The sequence below is a fragment of the Coregonus lavaretus genome (assembly GCF_964263955.1).
Source record: "Coregonus lavaretus genome assembly, contig: HAP1_SCAFFOLD_79, whole genome shotgun sequence".
NCBI lineage: Eukaryota > Metazoa > Chordata > Actinopteri > Salmoniformes > Salmonidae > Coregonus > Coregonus lavaretus.
The window spans coordinates 1,236,733-1,243,369 of record NW_028157882.1 but is presented as its reverse complement, the minus strand read 5'-3'; the positions used below and the strand labels follow the sequence as shown (position 1 = coordinate 1,243,369).

The window sequence follows — 6,637 nt, the reverse complement described above, 5'->3', positions numbered from 1 at the left end:
AAAATAATGGAGCAATCTGTAATTCCAACAGCAAAAGTGGTCACCCGGACAAAGCAGTCAGTTTTTTTGGTAAACAGCTGATGGATGAGGCTGGAGAAATGTAACCACTCTCAAATTCTCAGACTGAGCTATGGATGCAAGGACTGCAAGTTTGTTCTTGCTTTATTGAATTCAATGTAGTTCAGCCAGCCTCTGCATTTAAGCTGCTGAGTTAACTAGTACAACTGCCAAGGTCAGAGGTTACAAAACCATTCTAGTCATTCTATTTCTATGGTCATAAGACCGTCATAGGACACCACAACACACATATATTAGTCCTGCATGTAACATTTGATCTCTTAACAGACTGAAAGGTTACATCAACACTTCTATCCACATGCCATTGACTAGATGTCCATTAGTACCTGTATCTTGTTGAAGTACTGCCCAGCCTCGAAGGGCACTATGTTGTAGGTGGAGATCCCAATAACAGGTTTCTCTGTATTGTTCTTGGCTCTGTAGAAGGCCAGGGCAGTCTCTCCTGGAAACACCTGTATGGTAACACAGCACAGACACTAAGATACCTGTATGGTAACACAACATAGACACTAAGACACCTGTATGGTAACACAACATAGACACTAAGATACCTGTATGGTAACACAACACAGACACTAAGATACCTGTATGGTAACACAACCTAGACACTAAGATACCTGTATGGTAACACAACATAGACACTAAGATACCTGTATGGTAACACTACATAGACACTAAGACACCTGTATGGTAACAAACATATACAATAAGATACCTGTATGATAACACAACACACAACATAGACAATAAAAAACCTGTATGGTAACACAACATAGACAATAAGATACCTGTATGGTAACACAACATATACACTAAGATACCTGTATGGTAACACTACATAGACACTAAGACACCTGTATGGTAACACAACATATACAATAAGATACCTGTATGATAACACAACACACAACATAGACAATAAAAAACCTGTATGGTAACACAACATAGACAATAAGATAACTGTATGGTAATACAACATAGACACTAAGATACCTGTATGGTAACACAACATAGACAATAAGATACCTGTATGGTAACACAACATAGACACTAAGATACCTGTATGGTAACACAACATAGACACTAAGATACCTGTATGGTAACACAACATAGACACTAAGATACCTGTATGGTAACACAACATAGACACTAAGATACCTGTATGGTAACACAACATAGACAATAAGATACCTGTATGGTAACACAACATAGACACTAAGATACCTGTATGGTAACACAACATAGACACTAAGATACCTGTATGGTAACACAACATATACAATAAGATACCTGTATGATAACACAACACACAACATAGACAATAAAAAACCTGTATGGTAACACAACATAGACAATAAGATAACTGTATGGTAATACAACATAGACACTAAGATACCTGTATGGTAACACAACATAGACACTAAGATACCTGTATGGTAACACAACATAGACAATAAGATACCTGTATGTTAACACAACACACAACATGATTTGATTCTGGATCAGTCAACCTCCGATATCCTCTGGAGCAGCAGGTTCCCTGTGGTTTTCTACTCTGATCCTGCACTCTGGCTCAATCATTGGATGGGGCAGCCTCTTCTCCCCGCAAATGTTTTGCAAAACCACCGTGGCTTAGAAAACGGTGCAGGTCCTTTTGAGTGTCATCCTTGTAGGCAGTGGAACCTAGGGCTCTATTCAATTTGTATTGCTGAAGCATTACAGATTGACAAATGGAAATTCAAAGGTAATTTCCTATTGAGCCGACATATGCAGAGAACTATATATTCCAGAGAACTCGGATACGTAGCCACTCCGATAATAATAAGAGTATGTAAGAAATCTAGAGTGGTCTTGCCTTCTAATTATTGTTTTCCATTGACCTTGACCCCTACCCTAACCATGACCTTGACCCCTATCCTAAACCCTAACCCTGACCTTGACCCCTACCCTTGCCCTGACCTTAAAGGGATATTTCAGGATTTTGGCTATGAAGACCTTTATCTACTTCCCCAGAGTCAGATGACTCATGTATACCATTTATATGTATCTGCATCCAGTATAAAGGAAGTTAGAGTTTCGCAAGCCAATGCTAACTATCGTTAGCGCAATGACTGGAAGTCTATGGTATCTACAAGCATGCAATTTATTGCATATCTCCAAACAACTGTAGTCTAACTATTCTCCAATAGAGGGCACTAAACGCCAAGGTTAGAAGAAGATACATGAGGGGCCTTTTTTTGTTTTTTAAGTTTCTGGAGGTGCCTGAAGGAGATCCTGGAGGGAAATTGGAGGAGACTAAAGCATTGGGGAATCGGAGGAGCCTAAAGCATTGGGGAATCGGAGGAGCCTAAAGCATTGGGGAATCGGAGGAGCCTAAAGCATTGGGGAATTGGAGGAGCCTAAAGCATTGCCAAAACAAACAGTTAATAATAACCACAGTTAACCTCTCCACCCTCATCATCTGTGAGTCAGCATGTAGTGAGGGCTTTCCCTGACAGTTGGTTGGCTAGCATATTTATAGCCAACGTGTGAGTGTTTTAGGAAACGGGGATCACAGCTGTACTAAGCAAGGGCTTCCCCTGGGTTGGCTGGCAGGAAGTATTTATGGACTACCGTGATGTGTGTGTATATGTGTGCTCTTTAAGAAACAGGCAGGGGATCACTGCAGTAAAAATGTTTAGATCTTAATTAGCATGATCAATGCAACGTTGTTATAATAATAATAATAATTTATTAATAATAATAATTTATTAAACTTCTATAGCGCTTTTCATAACATAAATAGGCTAGGTCAACCAATGCATCATCATGAGTAGCTTAGCTATAGATAGCTAGGTCAACCAATACATCATCATGTGTAGCTTAGCTATAGCTAGCTAGGTCAACCAATACATTATCATGAGTAGCTTAGCTATAGATAGCTAGGTCAACCAATACATCATCATGTGTAGCTTAGCTATAGCTAGCTAGGTCAACCGATACATCATCATGAGTAGCTTAGCTATAGCTGGCTAGGTCAACTAATACATCATCATGAGTAGCTTAGCTATAGCTAGCTAGGTCAACCAATACATCATCATGAGTAGTTTAGCTATAGCTAGCTAGGTCAACCGATACATCATCATGAGTAGCTTAGCTATAGCTGGCTAGGTCAACTAATACATCATCATGAGTAGCTTAGCTATAGCCAGCTAGGTCAACCAATACATCATCATGGGTAGCTTAGCTATAGCTGGCTAGGTCAACCAATACATCATCATGCGTAGCTTAGCTATAGCTAGCTATGTCAACCAGCAGATCATCATGAGTAGCTTAGCAATAGCTAGCTAGGTCAACCAATTCATCATCATGAGTAGCTTAGCAATATCTAGCTAGGTCAACCAATAGATGCCAAGTCTTTGAGTGCATGCATCCTTCAAAGATGGAGAGGGACAGTTCTTGGCTTGATCAGAGGAAGGGGGTCAGGGAGATGGTTGATGAAGATGGATTATAGTGACGATCTTGTAGAGGGCTACTCTGGGAACCAGCCTGTGTTGTGGAGCCACTGGAATTCTCCTCCTTCACAATGTGTAGCACCCACTTGGGTGATTCCTCAGCAGCTCTGGGCACCAGAAAGCTCTCCACATATACAGTTCAGAGTAGTAGCCAGTCATCCTCACTGAACCCTCTGCCTCAGCACTGCATTCCTTCTGGATCTCCTATTCCTCTCAAGCTTCAGGTGACTCCTCAAATGATCTGGAACCAGCAGCCAGGTGAAACAAGAAGCTGGTACTGTTTCCTGCATCATTCAAACAAAAACAAAAGCCAGCTAGCTAGCTAGCCCTCCATGCCATTGACCTGCCAGACAATCTGCAAATCTGTGGGTCAAAACCACCAGATATATGCAATATAAACTAAATGTTACCAAAAACAAAACGTGTGATAAAAAACAACAATAAAAACCCTTGAACATATCTAAATATGTACATATTTACAGAGCTCGTACCATTATGCAATTAAAAGAGAACATGTATATTTCATGATATGCATATAATATGTCACAAGCAATAACAAGCCTATACCCGTTTAGAAAAAAAGTATTTCATGTATTCGGTATTGTTACACTGATCCACATTTACCAGAGGGTTCAAATTGCAATGAGTTGGAGGCTGGATAGCTTTGTCAGCATTGGCCTACCAAACACATAACAGAGGCTTCACACTTTTATTACAAGGCTATACATACGTATTGGGGGTACATGACAGGTATTTGACAGTAAGGATCTTCAACGGATTAATTTTTTGATGATGTACTGTACAATAAACTTAAATGTTGTATAGACCTCTTATCTTTTTCCGTAAAAAGCGCATGGATGTGTGTGAAATGGATAAGCAAAAACTTGGGATTTTGTCATATGTGAAAACGTGTCTCTTGAATGTTGTCTAACGTTAGTAGCTAGTGGAGTAGTTAAGGAAGCATCATGCAATAACTAAAGTAAACCTTGCATTTGGATGTTGTTTAAACCTTGCACAAACTTTTTCTAATGTTCACAAGTATAGACCCTGTGTGATTCTGTAGCAGCTGATAAAGTCACTAGCTTTTTGTTTTGACTTCCTACAAGCCTATCTGGCTGGTGTTTACAGAACATTTGGCGCCGTCTGATTAGGATATAAAGGGCCTGTCTCCAAGAGGCTGGTGTTTACGGAACATTTGGCGCTGTCTGATTAGGATATAAAGGGCCTGTCTCCAAGAGGATGGTGTTTACTGAATATTTGGCACTGTCTGATTAGGATATAAATGGCCTGTCTCCAAGAGGATGGCGTTTACAGAACATTTGGTGCTGTCTGATTAGGATATAAAGGGCCTGTTTCCAAGAGGATGGTGTTTAAAGAACATTTGGCGCTGTCTGATTAGGATATAAAGGGCCTGTCTCCAAGAGGATGGTGTTTACAGAACATTTGGTGATGTCTGAATAGGATATAAATGGCCTGTCTCCAAGAGGATGGTGTTTACAGAACATTTGGCGCCGTCTGATTAGGATATAAAGGGCCTGTCTCCAAGAGGATGGTGTTTACAGAACATTTGGCGCTGTCTGATTAGGATATAAAGGGCCTGTCTCCAAGAGGATGGTGTTTACAGAACATTTGGTGATGTCTGATTAGGATATAAAGGGTCTGTCTCCAAGAGGATGGTGTTTACAGAACATTTGGCGCTGTCTGATTAGGATATAAAGGGCCTGTTTCCAAGAGGATGGTGTTTACAGAACATTTGGTGATGTCTGATTAGGATATAAAGGGCCTGTCTCCAAGAGGCTGGTGTTTACAGAACATTTGGTGATGTCTGATTAGGATATAAAGGGCCTGTTTCCAAGAGGATGGTGTTTACAGAACATTTGGCGCTGTCTGAATAGGATATAAATGGCCTGTCTCCAAGAGGATGGTGTTTACAGAACATTTGGCGCCGTCTGATTAGGATATAAAGGGCCTGTCTCCAAGAGGATGGTGTTTACAGAACATTTGGCGCTGTCTGATTAGGATATAAAGGGCCTGTCTCCAAGAGGATGGTGTTTACAGAACATTTGGCGCTGTCTGAATAGGATATAAATGGCCTGTCTCCAAGAGGATGGTGTTTACAGAACATTTGGTGCTGTCTGATTAGGATATAAATGGCATGTCTCCAAGAGGCGGGTGTTTACAGAACAGTTGGTGCTGTCTGATTAGGATATAAAGGGCCTGTCTCCAAGAGGATGGTGTTTACAGAACATTTGGCGCCGTCTGATTAGGATATAAATGGCCTGTCTCCAAGAGGATGGTGTTTACAGAACATTTGGCGCTGTCTGATTAGGATATAAAGGGCCTGTCTCCAAGAGGCTGGTGTTTACAGAACATTTGGCGCCGTCTGATTAGGATATAAATGGCCTGTCTCCAAGAGGATGGTGTTTACAGAACATTTGGCGCTGTCTGATTAGGATATAAAGGGCCTGTCTCCAAGAGGATGGTGTTTACAGAACATTTGGCGCTGTCTGAATAGGATATAAATGGCCTGTCTCCAAGAGGATGGTGTTTACAGAACATTTGGCGCTGTCTGATTAGGATATAAAGGGCCTGTCTCCAAGAGGCTGGTGTTTACAGAACATTTGGTGATGTCTGATTAGGATATAAAGGGCCTGTTTCCAAGAGGATGGTGTTTACAGAACATTTGGCGCTGTCTGAATAGGATATAAATGGCCTGTCTCCAAGAGGATGGTGTTTACAGAACATTTGGCGCCGTCTGATTAGGATATAAAGGGCCTGTCTCCAAGAGGCTGGTGTTTACAGAACATTTGGCGCTGTCTGATTAGGATATAAAGGGCCTGTCTCCAAGAGGATGGTGTTTACAGAACATTTGGCGCTGACTGAATAGGATATAAATGGCCTGTCTCCAAGAGGATGGTGTTTACAGAACATTTGGTGCTGTCTGATTAGGATATAAATGGCATGTCTCCAAGAGGCGGGTGTTTACAGAACAGTTGGTGCTGTCTGATTAGGATATAAAGGGCCTGTCTCCAAGAGGATGGTGTTTACAGAACATTTGGTGCTGT

The 6,637-nt window shown here is 41.1% G+C and overlaps 1 protein-coding gene; it reads left to right on the top strand.

The window, feature by feature from the left end:
• The window catches only part of LOC311124706 (myosin heavy chain, fast skeletal muscle-like), a gene marked incomplete at both ends in the record, with an annotated part of 131,900 nt that overhangs the window by 74,261 nt on the left and 51,002 nt on the right, over positions 1–6,637 (top strand).